The following is a 19,536-nucleotide window of genomic DNA, read 5'->3' as shown; positions in this document are numbered from 1 at the left end:
TACATTTTATTTTTTACCTATAAAAGCAAGTTAGACAATTTAGGCACAACAATAAAAGGTACCATAGAATCCACCTTGTTAGATTCTGATTGTTTATAGGCATGGGATATTGAGACATATTAGTAGATTTTATGTCATTCTTAACAAGAAGGATACTAAAACATTAATTAACAAGAGACCATTTATTTTTTATTTTTTTCTTTTATTATTCTAGTTAATTTTTTATATTTATATTTTTTTATTATATTTTTCTTTTTAATTTTTTTGAATAAAAAAAAAAGAATAAATTGGACTTTCATTATTTATTTTAATTTATCATCAAATAAAATACAAAAACACTCATTTTTTTTGTCTTTGTCTTTTATATCTTATTTTCAATATCTTATCTTGTTATTAGAACCAAAGGCAGCCGTAATGTTTGACAACTATTTAAGTTTTAGCTTCTTGTCAAATTGTAAAGAGCTATATAAGGCACCATAACACTTCCCATCCAGAGTTTACCATCCTTCTCTTCAACCTCACTCAATCCTTTGACAACTTTACCCTCACTGTCCTCCAGTATCTGCACAAGTTTCCCTTGATGGTTATATTTAACCGCTACTGCACGAAGCTTGCTTCCAATTATCATCATGAAATGAATATTTGATGGAATAGGTAGCTTGAGTAACACTTTTCTCATCCTTGGGTAAAGAGAATTCATATAGCTATACATATTCCTTCTACATATGATAGCCACCCAAAAGTCACCATCTTTATTGACTCTAGTCTCACATTATCTGGAAATCCAGGTAGGATAGCAAAGATCTCATTGGTACCAGCTTTCTCTCCTTTTATCCAGCACTTGCTTAACCTATAGTGTTGTAATACACAAAAAGAAAGGGTGAATATTCACGAATAGTTGTCTTCATATGAAGCTGATAATTGAAGACTATTAGATGATAATTTAGTCAAATATGTCAAATTATTGAACGCTTCTCAACTATCAAGACATCAATTTCACATAGGAATAAGTGTAGGTGAGTTTTCACAAAAAAAAAATATGTTGCTGTATACTCATGCATGAAATTGAAACGTTGTATAGATTTATATGTCGTCAATTACCATTGAATGAGATGTGGATTCTACTTAATTATGTGATTATTAGATTAACCCGCCAATCGAGCTCTCGGTATAAACAAAGAAGGAACCATCTTTGCTTAAGGAAATGCCATTTGGGAACTGAATGTTCCTCACCAAAACACTGGTTTCCTTAGTGGCAGGGTCATATTTCAAAATCCTACCACTATGCTCGCCAAAGAACATGAGCTGAAGAAAATTTCTGCATGCACAATGTCAGAATTAACAACCAATAAAGTGTGAAAATCTATGCAAACAAATGCTATAACGTATGTCATCTCAGTATACAAAACAAAATAAATACAAGATGTATTTTTCTTCCTTCTTTGTTACATTCGTTTAGAAGGTGACTATTTACATGAAGATGTCTTTACATGGAAATGATAATCGAAACTCGTTAGACGACTTGATATATTTGAATAAATTACTTAACATAATATGTATTGTGTTAGGGACTTGAGTATTATGGGGTGCTCAAAGTCTCACATCGAGTAGTATGAGATGCTTGATGTTGTATATAAGGAGAGTGGTTCTTCCTCCTTAACAGCTAGCTTTTAAGATGTGGTTTCCCACTTTCCTTAGAAGGCAGATTCAGGCACTGGCAAGCTTTGATAATCTGCCGGGAATAATTAGGCCCAATACTAGCCCGTTCTCGAGTCCAGTCATTTTAGTCAAGAGGAAATTTATTCTGGTATTTTTTGACGATATTCTTGTTTATAGTAGCAGTTTAGAAGATCATTGGGATCACTTGCGACAAATATTCAAGGTCCTCCAGAGCCATAAACTCTTCCTCAACAAGAAGAAGTGCAAATTCACCCAAGAGAAGATTGATTACTTGGGGCATGTGATTTCCAATGAAGGGGTGACTGCAGACCTTCAGAAAATACAAGACATGGTAGATTGGCCCATTCCGAAGAATTTAAAAGGGTTGCGGAGTTTTTTGGGGCTGACCGGATACTACTGCCAGTTTGTGAAGAACTATAGGGCAATAGCCTGGCCTCTCACGCAACTGTTGAAGAAAGACTGTTTCCGATGGGGAAATGACGCGCAGGCAGCCTTTGAACAATTGAAGAAGGCCATGGTGACCGTGCCGGTATTAGCCATTTCATCTTTTTCCAAGCCATTTGATTTAGAGACCGATGCTTCTGGAAAAGGAATTGGGGCGGTGCTGTTACAAGAGGGCAGACCCATAGCATTTATGAGCCAGAAACTCTCAGAGAGGGCCCAAGCCAAATCCGTTTATGAGAGGGAGCTGATGGCCATCGTGCTAGCCATCCAAATGTGCAGACATTACCTCTTAGGACATCAATACACGGTTTACACGGATAAAAAAAGCCTCAAATTTTTGCTTGATCAGAGGATTGGTGGAGAAGAACAGCAAAAAATGGATAACTAAGCTGCTCGGGTACGACTTTGAGATCAAATACAAGGTGCGAAGTGATAACCGAGTGGCTGATGCACTCTCCAGAAAATTTCAGTTTGCAGCAGTTTCAGTAGTGTCCACAGCAGATTGGGAAGGCATAGAGGAAGAAGTCCAACAAGATCCCAAGCTATAAGGGATTATCCAAGACTTGATTCAGGGGAGAGAAACAACAGTTGGGTATGAATGGCGCAATGGGAAGCTGCCGTATCGTGGCCGGTTAGTCATTTCGAAGCATTTCAAGTGGATTCCTAAATTCCTCCAAGAATTCCATGATTCGAAGATAGGAGGGCATTCTGGGTTCTTTAGAACCTACAAGAGGATATCAGGAGTTTTGTTTTGGAAAGGAATGAAGGGACTATCATGGAATATGTGAAGCAATGTGAGGTGTGCTAGAGGAACAAACACTCCACTTTATCACCGGCCGGCCTGCTGCAACTACTTCCAGTTCCGACCAATGTCTGGTCAGATATTTCCATGGATTTCATTGGTGGGCTTCCGAAAGCTGCCGGGAAAGACATCATCTTTGTGGTGGTGGATAGATTGACCAAATATGCACATTTTCCCCTTTCTCACCCATACACAGCCAAAGAAGTGGCTGAGCTGTTCGTGAAGGAGGTTGTGAGACTTCATGATTTCCCAAGTTCCATTGTTTCCGACCGAGATATACTCTTCATGAGTGCTTTTTGGTCTGAAATTTTTAAGGCAGCAGGCACAGCGCTAAAAATGAGTTTGACCCATCACGCACAAACTGATGGTCAAAGTGAAGCGGTGAACAAGTGCATGGAGACCTATCTTCGATGCTTCACAGGTTCCAAACCAATGCAGTGGCCTCGCTGGTTGAGTTGGGCTGAATATTGGTATAATACCAATTATCATGGCTCCATCAAAATGACTCTATTTAAGGCACTCTACGAGAGAGAACCTCCCGTGTTGTTGAGAGGAGGGGGAGAGGCTGCCGTTGAGGAAGTTAGAGTTATAATGGGAGAACGCAATCAGATGCTGGATGAGCTACGGTTCCAGCTAGAAAGGGCGCAGAACCGGATGAAAACATATACAGATCGTAAGAGGCGAGAAGTGGTTTTTGAACCAGAGAAACATGTATATCTCAAGCTGCAACCCTATCGGATGAAGTCACTGGCCCGGAGAGTAAACCAAAAGTTGAGTGCTAGATTCTATGGTCCCTATGAAATTTTAGAGAAAATTGGACAAGTTGCTTATAAGCTGACCCCAGCACTCAGGTTCAGCCCCTACCAACAGCCTTGACTGAGAAGTATGTACTGCAAGCATCCCATACTACTCGATATGGGACTTTGAGCACCCCATAATACCGGCCCTGGAGAGCCGACGTTCACGGCGGCTTCACTTTGCTACGGCCTTTCCATGGTGCCGACAACCACACTCTGATACCATTGTTAAGTATCTAAAGAAAGTGAAAAACCACACTTTAAAAGCTAGCTGTTAAGGGAAAAGAACCACCCTACTTATATACAATATCAAGCATTCTATACTACTCGATGTAAAACTTTGAGCACCTCATAATACCCAAGTTTCTAACATATTGACATATTAGATATTATTTTCACATGAAAATTATATAATCATCTTTTAGAAAATGTATCAATTTCAAATGTTGAAAAAGACTAATAACATTCATAAGCCTGGTTAGTAGTTACCTCCTCTGATAGTAAGAGCTGCTATCCGTAAAATAAACATTTCCATGTGCATCATTATCAATGTCTACGTCATTTGTGAATCTTCGTGGCACTCCTTCAGCCTCAGTTACAAGAGATATTGCTGGGCCACCCTCAGGCCCAACCTTCATCAGCCCAAAATATGCATCTGCAATGTACAAATCACCTGTTCTCTTGTCAGACCTCAGGCCCAAAGGCCTTCCACATATGTGCTCACTGTTCACATAACTATGTAATGTTGCACATTCCTTAGGATTACATACTTCTGATCTGTGTCCAACATTCAGAGTAATACTCAACCACAAAAAACTTATGCACCAACAAATTATGTACACAATGTCTATTAGATCATCTATATCTTAGACAATTCAAAGAAACACCGTTTTGTATCTCTAATTTCAATGTTACTTTTATTAAAATAGATAAAAAATTGGACAAATTTTATTCTTAAGTCAAAATTCTTATATGTTTGTTTACATATTATAAATATAGTTGTTTCTAGTCATTTTTTCATTTATGATTTGCGAAGAGTAATGTTATTCAAAATGAAAACTCATATACAGTTGATAACTAAGAGTTATTAAATGATAATTTAGTCTGTTAAATCATTTAATAATTTTCAATTATCAATTTTTTATAAAATTCCTGAAATATTTCCACCCTTGTTTAAACATATTGGTCAGAAGAAGGAAGAGTAGTACCGTGACCTGTTCGGAGAGGTGTAAGCAAAATGAGTCCAAGAGTGTCCATTCCAGAAGTGAATCCTTCCATCGGCGACGCCGGTGTAAGGGCCGTGACCAAAGGGATCAAAGGCATTGCTCTCTGGTCCATGAACTTGGTTCACACAAACATAAGCTTGGAGTTTTGTAAGACGTTGTGGTTGTCTCGGTCAGCAGGAACCTGCTGAGACCATGGTGGCACCTCCACCTTATGCGTCTCAAAATCAGGGAAGTTCCTCATGAGGCTGTGTTGGAAAGGGTCCAAGGCACAGTAGAGAGCAAAGAGGAAGGAGAGAATGGTGAAGATGAATGCTTCGAGTGAAGGAAGAGGATGTGGATTAACATGGAAGATTATATAATGTTGAGCAATGAATGAAGGAATAACACGAATTAAGGTGGTTAAGGAATTGATTTGTTTACGAAATGTTTAGTTGGAAGTTTTGATGAAGGTTGAAAGGTAGGGCAGGTGAGGCATTCGTTTGGTGAGAGGAAAGAAATACTTGGCTTTTGTTGGGAGTTTTGAGATCAAATTAAAAGTCATGGCATGCATACAGAGGGAGATTTCCGGTGGTAGTTCGTTGGATTTGGTTTTAGAAACAACACATGAATAAACACACTATAAAACAAGGCCAATATTCCCATACATGTTAAAACATGCAGAGAATACAAAGACAAGTATATCCACCTATATTTTGACGTCAAGTTAATAAATAATTTGATAAATTTAATTAGATTATAATTTAATTATTTTTAATTATTAATTTTATATAAAAATAATTATATCTAAATTTTTATCGTAATAATAATAAAAATATTTAAATATTTTTAGAAAATGCAATCCACATTGCATGTGATTCACTTTTCTTTCTTCTCTTATTCTCTTTATCTTTTTATTCTACATCATAGCAAATATCTAAAATAATTAAAAATCATGTTGTGTGCAAAAAAAAAACACCAACTATTAAATTATTTATTGATATAAAATATATATTAAAATATAAAATATATAATAAAAATAAACTAAATAATATATATATATATATATATATATATATATATATATATATATATATATTATGGTTATTTTTAGTAGTATTCACGTGTTGTAGTGATTACTCTTAAAAAATTATCTTAAAATTATAACTAAAAATTGTTAGATATAATTTAATATGTTTAACTAAATTATATATACTTAATATAATATATAATATGTGTTAATATTTAAATTATTATTTCTATATTTAAATTATTATTTTTATATAAAAATATTTTTATTTAAGTAACTACCTTAAAAAATTTGAGCTAGCATCTTTCTATTTTAAATAGATTTAATTATTCTATTAATTTCTATAATTTTATTAAGTTTATAATTAGGTCTTTATATTTTTTTTAATTGAATCCCTAAACTATTTTTAATCTTGTAATTAGGTTATTTTTATGTCAAAAATATTAAAATTAATAAAAAAAATTTCTCAAAAAATATGTGATCAAAAATAAAATTAGGTTTTTAATTATAGATATCTTCAATTTACATAGAAATATTCAATTAATTCTAATTTTTTTATACTAAAAAAGATCTAATTACAAAATTAAAAATAGTGTAAGAATCTAATTAAATACATATATATTATTTAATTAAAAATTTAATAAAATTATAAAAATTAACAAAATAATAAAAAATTTAGTGAAATTATAAAAACTAACCAAATAATTAATCTTATATATATATAGTTATGATTATGATAACAAAACTAGCATCCGAATTCTCTAGGTAGCGTTTGTTTTTGGGGCAGGACACGGAGATAATAATAATAATAACAAAAATCATTAATCTTAAAACTTTTGAAAGATAAAATTAATTTGATTTATATGCAAAAACTAATTGTTTTTTCATGTAAAAATTGATTTTTTTTAAATTAATTTTTTATTTAAAATTAATTTGGTATATTAACTTAAACAAATTTTTTTATTAATCAAACTCAAATTTATTTTTTTTGTTAATCTTAACCATATATATTCCTACATATTAATAATAAATTTTAAAATAAAATAATTATATTTATAAATTTTATTTTAATATAAATACTAATATATTTTTTTATTAAAATTTTTTGCCTCTTCAAATATTTTTTTCAAGTTCCGTCTGTACTCCTACGTACTCTCATTTTTTATTAAATTAATTTGTATTGATGTAGAAAATTTGGAATCACAGGACTATTTTAGTCATTTCATATAATATTTTAGTCTTGTCCATGTGTATCCAAACATAATACTAGACATTACATTAGTATCTTGTCCATCGTATCCAAACACAATACACAAAAAATAATTTTTAGTATCTTCGTCCTATTGTCTTTGTTTCAGTGTCATGTTCTGTGTTGTCTCTAAAAACAAACACAACCCTAAAGTTGTATTGTCATTTTAGAAAAAAAATATACCATGAATCACCATTAAATTAAGATAATAGAGCTCACGGATAATAAATATTAAAAATTTAAAGGTGATTAAAATATTACTTTATCACTTTATTAACATTATTATTTTAGAGAATCTTTTTCCTAATAACTATGATGGTCATGAAATTTTAACAATAATTAAAAAATATAATTACAATAAGGTTCGATTTTTTTACCATTTGATATTACTTTTTAATTAAAAAAATTGATGAAATTAAGAAATATTTATCACCTGAAATTTTTCAATAAAACATGCCATCTTAAATTTAGTTATATGTTTTAAATATTATTAAATTTTCATTTATAACTATCGTAATCATAACTACCATAAAATTTAATAGATATGAATAGAAGTGACAAAGTGTGCCGATCCGTCTCAATTCGCTCCGCTCCGTCTAAATCCGTCTCAACCCGCCCCGTCAACTAAGATAGATCTAAAATGTTAGCCTGTCTCACTCTATGGCTAACCCGCTTGACTCTTTCTTTTTTTTTTTGAAAAATAAAATTAACTAAAAATTAAATACAAATAAAAAATAGTCAAATTATAGTATAATTTTTTTATTGTCTTTTTTTTTAATTTTTAATTTCAATAAAGTTATTTAAAATAATATTTATCAATAGAACCATTTTTATTTTAAAAAATAAGTCACATAATTTGAACAAATATACGAAATTATAAAATAAAATAAATAAAATTAATAACTAAAAAAAGAATAAAAATAAAAAATATTTAAAAATTTTATAATTATTAATTTTATAATAATAATTATTTTTTTATTTAATAAAAATAAATAAATAAAAATTTTTAACCCAATAGACTATATATCATCAAAATCCGTCAATTTAATGGTATAAATTTGACAAATTTTTTTAATTTAACAGACTTCAAATTTTAGCCTGATCTACCTTTTTAATGGGTTTAGAAATTCGAACTATAAACATATTGCAAGACATGTTATTTCTATAAAGAATGTACATAATTGTTATTCAACTCTTATTAATTACAACCTCTCTTTCTCTTTTTCTTGGTCTGAATCATATTTAATCTTTTGTAATCCCAAACTTGGGGTTGAGCCGTATCAGGACACATGACAAGATGGGATTGGTGATAAGTCATAAGTGTGTAAGCATGTGATGTGTGTGTGAGGGACAACGCCCATTATTATTTCCTTCCACGTTGTAATAACAACGTCTTCTATATTGAATTGGGAGAGAAATGTTATTATTGTAAGGCCAGCAAATTAAACGAGAGAGTAAATTTGTGAAAATACAAATCATGCACATGTGGTCTAGTGGAAACTTTATTAGATTAGGTATAGAAAATAATTCATCGCCATTATTCCTATCACAAAAAGAGCTCAGTGGAGTGGAGGAAATTAGTCAAATAGTTTTTGAAGATGGGATGCCTTATTAGTTCACTTGAGACTAAAATACTCATCTTATTATTTTAACCTCTAATATTTTGATTAAATTTTAGTTTTATTTATAATATTAGGATTAATTATTAATTTAATGTGCTAAAGATTTTGTTGTTAAATAATTTTTTTTAAAAAAATGTTATTGATAAAATAATTTTTGAATGATTTAAAAATATGATAAAAATAACTAATAGTTATTATATTTTTTTATAAATAACAAAAAAATTTTGTGTTTAGCAAATGACTTATTTTTTTATTTTAATTTTTGTGGTAATATTTAAATAAATATTTAAAAAATATACAAAAAAAAATTCGAAACAAAATTTGATATCTAGATTTTTTTATTTTTCAAAAAAGAAGTAGTAATTCATCACAATAAAAAAACTTTTTAAAAAAAATTACTTGACTAAAAATGATCAAATTTTAAAGATAAAAAATTCTTATTCTTCTAATAATGATTACAAAAATTTGTATAAAATCTGATATCTAAAGTTTTTGTTTGGAATATATATATATTTAATATCTATTTCTTTAAGTCACCAAAAAAAATATTCAATTCTTTTTGTCGCGTTTTTACATCTTTCAAAGGTTTTTTCTATTGTTAATATCTTTTAAGATTTTTTTTGCCAACGATGTAAACTTTCAAATATTATTTTCGTAGTTTACTCATAATATTAAAATGTTATTTTTATTGCTAATATTTTATTTCATCTTATTTTTGTTTTTCTCGTTAAAATTTTTTTTCAAAAATATTTTTTCTCCTTATAATTTATTCTGACTAATAACAAAAATTATAATTATAGTAGTCATGGTGGTAATTGTTATGATTTGAGAGTAAAAATGCTCAAATAATAAAAATAATAAATTTGAAAAAAAAAATTTAATTTTAATAAGAGAACTAAAATAAAATTAAATAAAATATTTAAAATAAAAATAGGACATTTCAAAATTAAATCAAATATTAAAAACTAAAACAATACTACTTTATTCAAATAATTATTTAAGATTAGATATTACTTATTTTTAGATGGATAATTTTTTATTATAAATAAATCATATTATTATATTATATTCATTTAAGTCGGTTCACTATTCCGTCATGTTTTAAAAAACGACATGTAATATTTTTTTTTCTTAATAACATTAGGTCTTATATAAAATAAAGAGTTTTGAATATAGCTTTCTTTTTTTTATATGTCACCAAAAGTTGAAAAGTCAACGATCAATCAATATATATTTTTTTTTTTTGGTTTTTGGTCTTTATTTATCTATTTTTTATTAAGTGAATTTAGTTAAAGAAAAGTTGGCTCTTTCACAAAACAAAATGGAAAAAATTATAGAGAAAGATAGAAATAGAATTTTGATTACCAATAAGTTAGATAAAAATAAAAAAATGATTATTTAATATTTTTATTAATAATAAGAATAATATTATATGATTAATAAAATTTATTATTTTTATTAATTTTAAATTATAAATTTTAATAATATTAAAATAAAATATAAATATAAAATATTGACTAATATTAATAAAAATAATTGATTTTCTAATATTTCTCTGATAATAAAAATACGTTTATTGTTTTTGGTTTTGACACACTATTGTTTCCAAGATGGAGTAGAAAGGCTTCTATTCTTTAACAAGAGACTTGATATTCCAATAATAATTTCTCAAAACTTAGCAACTAGATTGAGACTCCTTAATCCTAAGACTCCCACCCACTTTGATAGTGTGCTAATTAAACCTTAGATCCCAACCAAGCAAGGAAAGAGATATATTCACGAGATGATCCCTTGAGGAAGAAGGTTTCTATTCATTATTAGCCTCTTCACTTATTCTGTTGGGAAGAAGAGATCACGGACATAACACAAATAGATTAAAGAATCGATACATACAATTCATGAGGTTCACCCTGCCGGCAAGGGACAAAAATATACCAATCTTATCACACACTCACTTCTCTTATGCACTTTGTCCACAATACTATAGTACTATCAAAATTATCAGGATATATATATATATATAGATGTCAAAAACGTTTTTTAAAAGTTATTTTTTAAAAATTAAAATTTAATACATATAATTAATTAAACTGTGTTATTTTTATTAAAATTAGATTGGATAAATCAATTTAGCCAAAAAATTAATAAATTTAATTTTGAACTGATACAAATTAATATTTTTATAAAAAAATTACTACAATATTTCTATTATAAAAAATAACTAAAATACTCATATTATATATATATATATATATATATATATATATATATATATATATATTAGTTTTGAAAACTCTAAATCTTAACCCTATGACGACAGAGAAAAAAAAATGCTAGAATTTAAAATTCTTAAAATAGGAGTATTATAGTAATTTTTTATAAAAAATAATATTAATTTAGACCATTTCAAAACTTGATTCACTATTTTTCGGTTAAATTAATTTGTCTGGTCTAATTTTGACAAAAAATAACATAATTTAATCGATTATATATGTTAAATTTTAATTATAAAAAATATCTTTAAAAAAATACGTTTTAGACGTCTTTAACAGAGTAACCAAAATAGACCATAAGATATATAGTGTCTCAAAATTCTCTCTCAAAACTCATAAATAAAAAAATACTATTCATATATCAAACACTCTAAAATTATTTCTGATTAATTATGTATTTAAATTATTTTTTGATTAATAAAATAAAAAAATATGTATTCATTTGTTAAAAAAATATTGATATTATTTATTATTATAAAGAGTATAAACGTAGCAGGATTAAATTATACAAAATTAGTTAGTAAGATAATCAAGATAAAAATAAAATGCATGACATTTTTGTGTCAATGTTTTATTCTAATGCCTCCCACTCTTTAGGCGAAAGATGCAAATAACGTAGAAATTTTCTATCTCCAAATCAAAACAAAATACTTTGCTTTTTTAAAAAAGAAAAAGATTAAAATGTACTTGTTTCCCATATCAAATATATTTTTGTACGTACTTGTTATCCTTCTATTTAATTATGTCCTAGCTTATTAGTGATAACTTCCAAATTCCAGCTAAGAAAAGTGCATTCTACCAGACTTGATCAAAATTACCCACAAACAAAAATGTTAGAGTTTCTTAATTATATGTATTGTTGAGCAAACATAAAAAAGAATTAGAAAAAAAAAATTAGAAAAAGTCTATGGGATCTGCATTTTTATTAAAATTTGGTCAGCACTTAACCAGCTAAAGAAAAGTGAATTCTACCCTTATATGTAATATTACACCATTAGAAATACTATTGATGGCTAATTAATGGCTACAAATTACAAAAATTGCTGCCTTCTAACACTTCTCATAAAATTAACGTGTTAAAATTTTGAATTGAATAATAAAGCATCTTTTTATTTTGTATTTTGAAATTTTTTTAGAAAAAATTATACTAAAAAATCAAATAAAGTTGTGGTTGAAAAATTTTAAATTCTTTTTTAATTTCAATTGGGAGGATAATAATAATAATAATAATAATAATAATAATAATAATAATAATAATAATAATAATAATAATAATAATAACAACAACAACAATAACGGGGAGGAGAATAAAACTTTTTGGATTTATTGAATTTTTATATAGGTCTTTTTTATTTATTTTATGATTTTTTTATTTTTAGAATTCAGCAAAGATTAAATTTTAAATTTTTCTGTTATAGAATTTATGATACCATTTTTTTTATAAATTTAAACTGATAGAAAGAGATAATATAAATAATTATATCTCTAATGATGATGATAATTTGATTTAAAAAAAAAGTTGAATAACACTTAACTTGCAGAAGAAGAATTAAGTTACAAATAGTTACATGATACTTAAAAGTGAAAACAAAAAGGTTTTAATTAAAAAAACCTAATCAAACGCTAAAAAAGTTGCAAAACACGCTAAAGCCATATATATATTTAAACGATGATGTTACATATATAACTCTGATCTTTTTGTAATAAAATCTAATTAAATTGGTACAAATTTAACTAGGGGTGCACATGGGTCAGGTGAAATCGGATTTGATAGGATCTAGACTCAATCTAAAATATACACCGGATTTATTTATTAGACCCGAACTCGACCCTAAACCCGATAAAATCAATACATTTTCGAGCCACTATTATACCGGGTGAAAACTGGGCCGTCAACATTACATTACATTGATACATTCTTGTAAGCTAGCATGTAAAAATATCCAAATTTTCAAGACTCCAACTATTATTTAACATGATAAAATTCACTTAGAAAAATATAACAAGAACCAACCCTTCTTTAAAATTAAAGTATAACCACAATCAATACTAAAGCAAAACCACAATCAATACTAAATTGTCTAATAATTCCAAATATCAATACAAATAACACAATATTATGCATTTGTCTAAAATTTTATGCATTCTAAATATAAAACATTAACTTATAGTCTTATAATGACTAATTATACAAAATATTAAGGTTTACAATACTTAAATTCTACATAAGAATAGTCATGATCCATCACTAATAACACAAAATATTAATTGTGTATGATGACCGGGCCACTGGGCCAACTTCGAGTGAACTGAGTTATGACCGGACCCGACTCAAAACAATGACCGGATCTATTTTTGAGACCCTTACCCGACTCTAAATCCGATGTAATCACACCAAATTAACCCTTAAAGTGTTCGAGACCGGACCAGACCTTCGAACCGGACCAGATCTGTGCACCCCTAAATGGCTAAATCTAACAAAAAAATTTATGCATATCTCATTGATTTTCTTTTTTTTTTGCGTTTTTTCAGTACATAATTTTTTATTAGTGAACAAAAAATTTATTGATATAGTATAAGAATTTTTGCACATGACACTGAAATTTTTACTCATATATAGCACAAAAAATTTTATGCATAGCATATAAATTTTTGAGTTAATTGAATAAGTCAATATTTTAAATATATAATTTTTAAAAAAAAATTATACTGTGCATTAAAAGTTTCGGTCCTGTGCATTATATGTATTTTATTGTTTGAATGTTAATATTTTAGATATTTAATTTTTTAAAAATTTTTGTGCATCAAAATTTTTATATAATATACCAAACTTTTGGTATGTACTAAAATTTTTATATTACATGTATTTTATTAGTTGGATGTCAATAATTTAAATATATAATTCTTTAAAATTTATGTGTTGCATCAAAATTTGTGTTATTTTTATATTTGAATTTTTTAAATATATACAGAAAAAGATAAAAATCATAAGAAGAAAAGAGTTGAAAAAAAAAACCAAAAAAAAAGAAGAGGACGGTGACACCAATATTGAAGTTGTTGAAGAAGAAAAAAAATAAGAAGAAGTGATGATAATAGAAGAGGAGGAAGAGGAGTAACGGTAATAATGTATATTTACGTAATTTAAAAAAATGTTGTGATTTAGTTAAATACTTAATTTAAAAAAATCAAAACAAATAAATTTATTAATATTTAAAAATCTCTCTAGCCTCAAATAAAGAACCAAATCATAGTTCCCACTCAAAAAATTAAAATTACTCATCAACAGAAAATTATAATCCGATCATGGCAACAAACATTCAGAATAACTTTAGTGGTACATATAATAATTAACAAGAATCGAAAATGTAAAGGGAAGCGAACTGCGTTCCTAATAGGATTGAGGACAAGTGTTGCAAATAATTGATACCATCGTGAATGAAAGGAATCTCTTCAGTAAAATCATGTCGGTTGATGAAAGGTGTTATTTAATGTGTTATGTAGATCATTTTTTATACTAATAATATAAATCCAAATATAATTAATTTTATTGTAGTAATATATAAAGCGTAACTGTCTAACAAACAATTTAAGATTTTTTTAAAAAGTTAATAGTCAAAAATCGTTTCTAAAAGATATTTTGATTTCTATTTTAGTTTTCAAAAGATAAAATTAATGGAAATCGTCCTTAAAAGACACACAACTTGATTATGTTAGTCCTTTCGTCAGTTGGATGACGACGTGTCACGTGTCACAAGATGAAAGAAAAATATTTTAGAATAGAAAAGAATAAGAGAGATTTTGAGAAGAATTAAAGGAGAGAAATAATTTTATTGAAAAAATTTTTAAGAATAAAAGATATAATTACTAATTTTTTGTTTGTCAAATTACATTTCTATTAAAATTAGTAGTATCAAAAAATATTTCAAATTTAATATTATCAAGGAAAAAATAAAAAAAATTATATAAGGACTAATTTGATTAATTTTTTAAATTTTAGGGATGAAAATGACTTACTATAAACTTTCAAGGACTATTTTGATTATAAATAATTTTTTTGCATGTCAAGTGACCACGTATCACGGATCTGATACGTGGCGAGGTAGATGTCACTGATCTGACACGTCAACCAATCATTTTGTGACACGTGGTACTTAACGTGATACGTCATCATCCAAACGTGACCAAGTCGTATATCTTTCGCAGACGATTTCGATTAATTTTGTCTTTCGAGAACCAAAATAGAGATCAAAGTATCTTTTAGAGACGATTTTGACTATTAACTCTTTTTTTTAAATGTTTAAAAATAAAAGATTTTCTAAAAAAAATAAATAAATACCTAAAAAATATTACATCTTATATACTTCTTATATATTCTTATTATAAAATTAATTATAATTCAACCCATATTATTATTAACTAGCGGCTGAACAGACATGATGTCTATTCAGCTGCTTTTTTATTATTTTTTAAGAAATTATTTTTTATTTTTTTGTTAATATATTATTTATTTTTAAAATTTATTAAATAAGTATTTTTTTATTAGTTTAATATTAAAGTGACTTTATTTATATTATATTTTGTTAAAATTATCATTATTATACAAAATATTAAATTATGAAAGTACACAATAAAAAAATATATATATTATCAGAAAAAACATAGTTCAACAAATAATGATAATAATACTATCCTGATTCAAAAAGATTATATATAAACCGAATTAAAATACATATTAGTTACTTACAAAAGATCATTTTTATTTAAATTTTATAGATATTTATATTTGTCTTCATCTTTTTTAAGTGATAGGCTAAAATATGGATCTAAATCTAAAGAGATCTTTATTTTTCTATAAATAGTGAAAAAATAGAAGAAATAAAAATGCTTATTTTTTTCGTTTTTAAATATCAAACTATAAGAATAATTAATAAACAAAATAGAAGAATATAAAAATTATGTACCTAAGAAAAATTTTCGTAATTCATCATACATCGTTTTATCAATAACTTTTTTAGTTTTAAAAAACTGTCAGATTTATTGACCATAAAAATAATTTTATAAACACTTCAAAATTATTTAACTAAATTGATTTCTTATTATAGGAATGAATTCAATTGATTATAGATTTGATAAAATAATTTAAAAATTAAAAATAAAAAATATTTAAAAATAAATATAAAAATTTTATAAGTTATTTAACTTTTAGGACGTTAAAAAATAAAAAATTTAAATTAAATAAGATATTAAAAAATTTATTATATTGTTATTATGTGTAATAAAATTAAGATAAATATTTATAATGTAATTATTTATAAATATTATAAAATTGATTTTTTTTAACAGTGTTTAATTTGAAGTAAAGATAAAAATTTATATTCAAAGTATTTTTTTAATTTTATATTCATAATTCTAATAGATAAAAATTATTTTATTTTTTAAATTTTGTTTTCAATTTATTAAATTATCTTTAATTTTATTACTTTTTTAAATTATTAATTTATATTTTTATTATATCTTTTTATTGTATCATACACTATTATTTTCAATCACACACTATTATTGCCTTGTTCTCCTTCTCATTTTCTTCTTCTCCTCCCACATTCTCTTCACCCGATCGCAATTAATGATCATCAAGTACCATTATCGCAACTTTCAATTTTGTCTATCACTTTAATCTATAATTCTTTATTGTGTTAACTTTTATGAGTTGTTCAAGTGTTGTTAAAAGAATTAGTTTTTGTGTCTTTTGAATATCTAGATGTATAAAAATAATAGTTTTTTCTTGATGTGTATTTTAAGTTGTCTTATTATTCTATTAAAAAAGATGTACGACATAAAATATTCAAAATTTTTGTTCAAATTATCAAAAATTGATGTCAATAATCCATAAAAATAATATCAAAATATATTATTTTTAACTAATATGATAAAAATAGTACATTATTGTAAGTTTTTAACTAATAATTATAAATTTAAGTTGCAATTTAATATAGGCCCTTAGAATAAAAGACTATCATTATTTCTTATATTTGACTGTTTTTATATAAGTTGTACGTTTGTTTTATTAGGTAAATTAATTAAACTATATTTTATTATTTTATTTTGCATGTTTTGAAATAATACAATCTTACTATAAGGATGACATTAGTTTTCATAATCTAATACGAACCTTTTTATTATTTTGTTTGTCACTTAAATACTATCTATAAAAAAATAATTACTTAAAGTGAAACACGGTAAAAAGAGACATTTTTTTTGAATTTAGAGTTTTAATTTGTTTCTTAATCATCACTTGATATAACTCAAATTTAATAAGTTAAAAAATTCTCTCTGTCTCTCACTCACTCGTATTCTTAACTTCTTCTAATGCATAAAAGGTCACATCTTTATATTTATCTTAAAAGTTAAAAGTAAATGATATTAGTATTTTTAACAAAATTAAAATAAAAAGATAGAAGGTTCTTGATATGTTCTTTTGTACCAGAATATCACAGTTTATTATATTATTATTTTATCTTTGTACTTCAAAACAAAAAGTAAAATTTTATATCTTCTTATTTTTATTTATTTTACTTTATTTTTATTACAATTTATTATATTATTATATCATCTTTGTACCACATAACAAAAAGTAGAATTCTATATCTTCTTGTTATTTATTTTACTGTATTTTGGCTATTTAAATTAGACTGTATAATATCGTGAAAGTTGAAATGTTAAAAAATATATAATAAAAAATTTAGATGTTTATTGTGTTATCAAATTATTTAAAAAAATTAATTAATAAATATTTTTATCCTACCACATCTTCAATGTTATATGTTATCTAATATTCAGTAAAAAAAAATAATATTAACTAACATAGAATTGATTAAAAATTCAAAAAAAATTAACAAAATATTTATGAGAATTATTTTTACTTTACCATTGATAGGTATAGATTTTTTTACGTCTTTTATATGGCAATCAAATAATCAGTACTATATGTCAAATAAATAATATTAAATTAATAAATTTTTTTGCAATATAAATTATTTATTTTAATTTAATTATGAACGAATTTGCATGTACTTGAATATCAGTATTCTACATCATTAATTGTTTAGGAGATAAACATATCAATATTTTAACAAATCATTGGTAAGTGCAATTTTCTTTTTTTTGTGTTTTCTCTATGTCAATCAAATAAGAATTTAATTTTGATGTTCTATTAGTGTAAAATAATTTCACGTGCATCTAATTACGCAATGCTATCAAAATTAAACTCATCAAATAATCAGGGTTATATACCAAACAATATTATGGAATACAAAATCATTAAATTTTTTTGTTATATAATTTATTTAATTTAATTTAAAAATAAATATTTATGTATTCAAATTTTAATTACAATACTTTACATAATCAATAATTTAAAAAAATAAAAAAATAATATCATTCAATACAAAACAATTTTAAAAAATGAGATTTAACTGAAAGGTAATAATTTGTATTTGTAGTAAATGGAGGCAAGAGAAAGATAGAGGCAATACAATTACGATGTTGAAAGAAGGAGAAGGACGACAATAATAAAAATACAGAAAAGTGCAGCAGAACATATGCTGAATTAACTAACTTAACAATCTAAACACAATAAAGCCCAAAGCATAGTTTTAATTGACTTAATTAAACACAAAAATGCTGAGCAATGAACAACAGAAAGCCAAAAAACAGAACACAGCAACGAAGAAGACACAAACTAAGATACAACACAGCATGACAGTAGTGAGCAGAGCCATTCAATAATCAATATATTTTGATAATTTATGAACTAAAAAACAAACACGAACAGCAGGCACTAATAGTGAGCTATGTGATACAAGTATTCCTTTAGGCAACGAGTACAATCAAAAAAATTTTAACAAAATTTAACAGCAAAAAAAAAATAAAAGCATGTACAAACCAATAACAATTTACCGGTATCAATTTATCATCAATCAGTAGGAGCATTGACGTTGGGGGAATAGAAGGGCCTTCGAGCACCACGAAATAAGAGGATTGAAGAAAGACCACAACGAACTAGGCAGCGACAGTGCGATTAACGACGGCATAATGGAGGCAAGGGCTTCAGGTCACTCATGACGACACTGCGCAGTGCTAGCGGTGGCTGCGATTTCCACGGCTCACTTCGACGGAAAGGGCTGCGCGAATCTCCAAGCTGGCTCCACGAACTTGCGACGATGAGTGACTTCGACAGAAGTGTTGCGACGGCGGCGGGACAGAGATTGCGCCGAAAGCTCGAGGTAGAGACTGCATGCGTGGCCACTGAGTGCGAGAGGTGTGAGTGGAGGGCTGCAAAGAAGAGGCTCGAGAGTGGTGTTTGAGTGAACTGAAGACTGAAGACTGAAGGTTAGGGTTCGTTTCTGGATCTGTGGATAAAACACGTTTTTGGCAAAAT

The 19,536-nt window shown here is 26.7% G+C and overlaps 1 pseudogene; it reads right to left on the bottom strand.

Annotated features, from left to right (window-relative positions):
• Positions 1-436: 436 nt before the first annotated feature.
• LOC130945796 (protein STRICTOSIDINE SYNTHASE-LIKE 3-like) lies at positions 437-19,189 on the bottom strand (annotated as a pseudogene).
• Between the last annotated feature and the right edge of the window lie 347 nt (positions 19,190-19,536).

The sequence above is a fragment of the Arachis stenosperma genome, chromosome 8 (assembly GCF_014773155.1).
Source record: "Arachis stenosperma cultivar V10309 chromosome 8, arast.V10309.gnm1.PFL2, whole genome shotgun sequence".
Lineage (NCBI taxonomy): Eukaryota > Viridiplantae > Streptophyta > Magnoliopsida > Fabales > Fabaceae > Arachis > Arachis stenosperma.
This window is presented reverse-complemented; position numbering and strand designations above follow the sequence as displayed.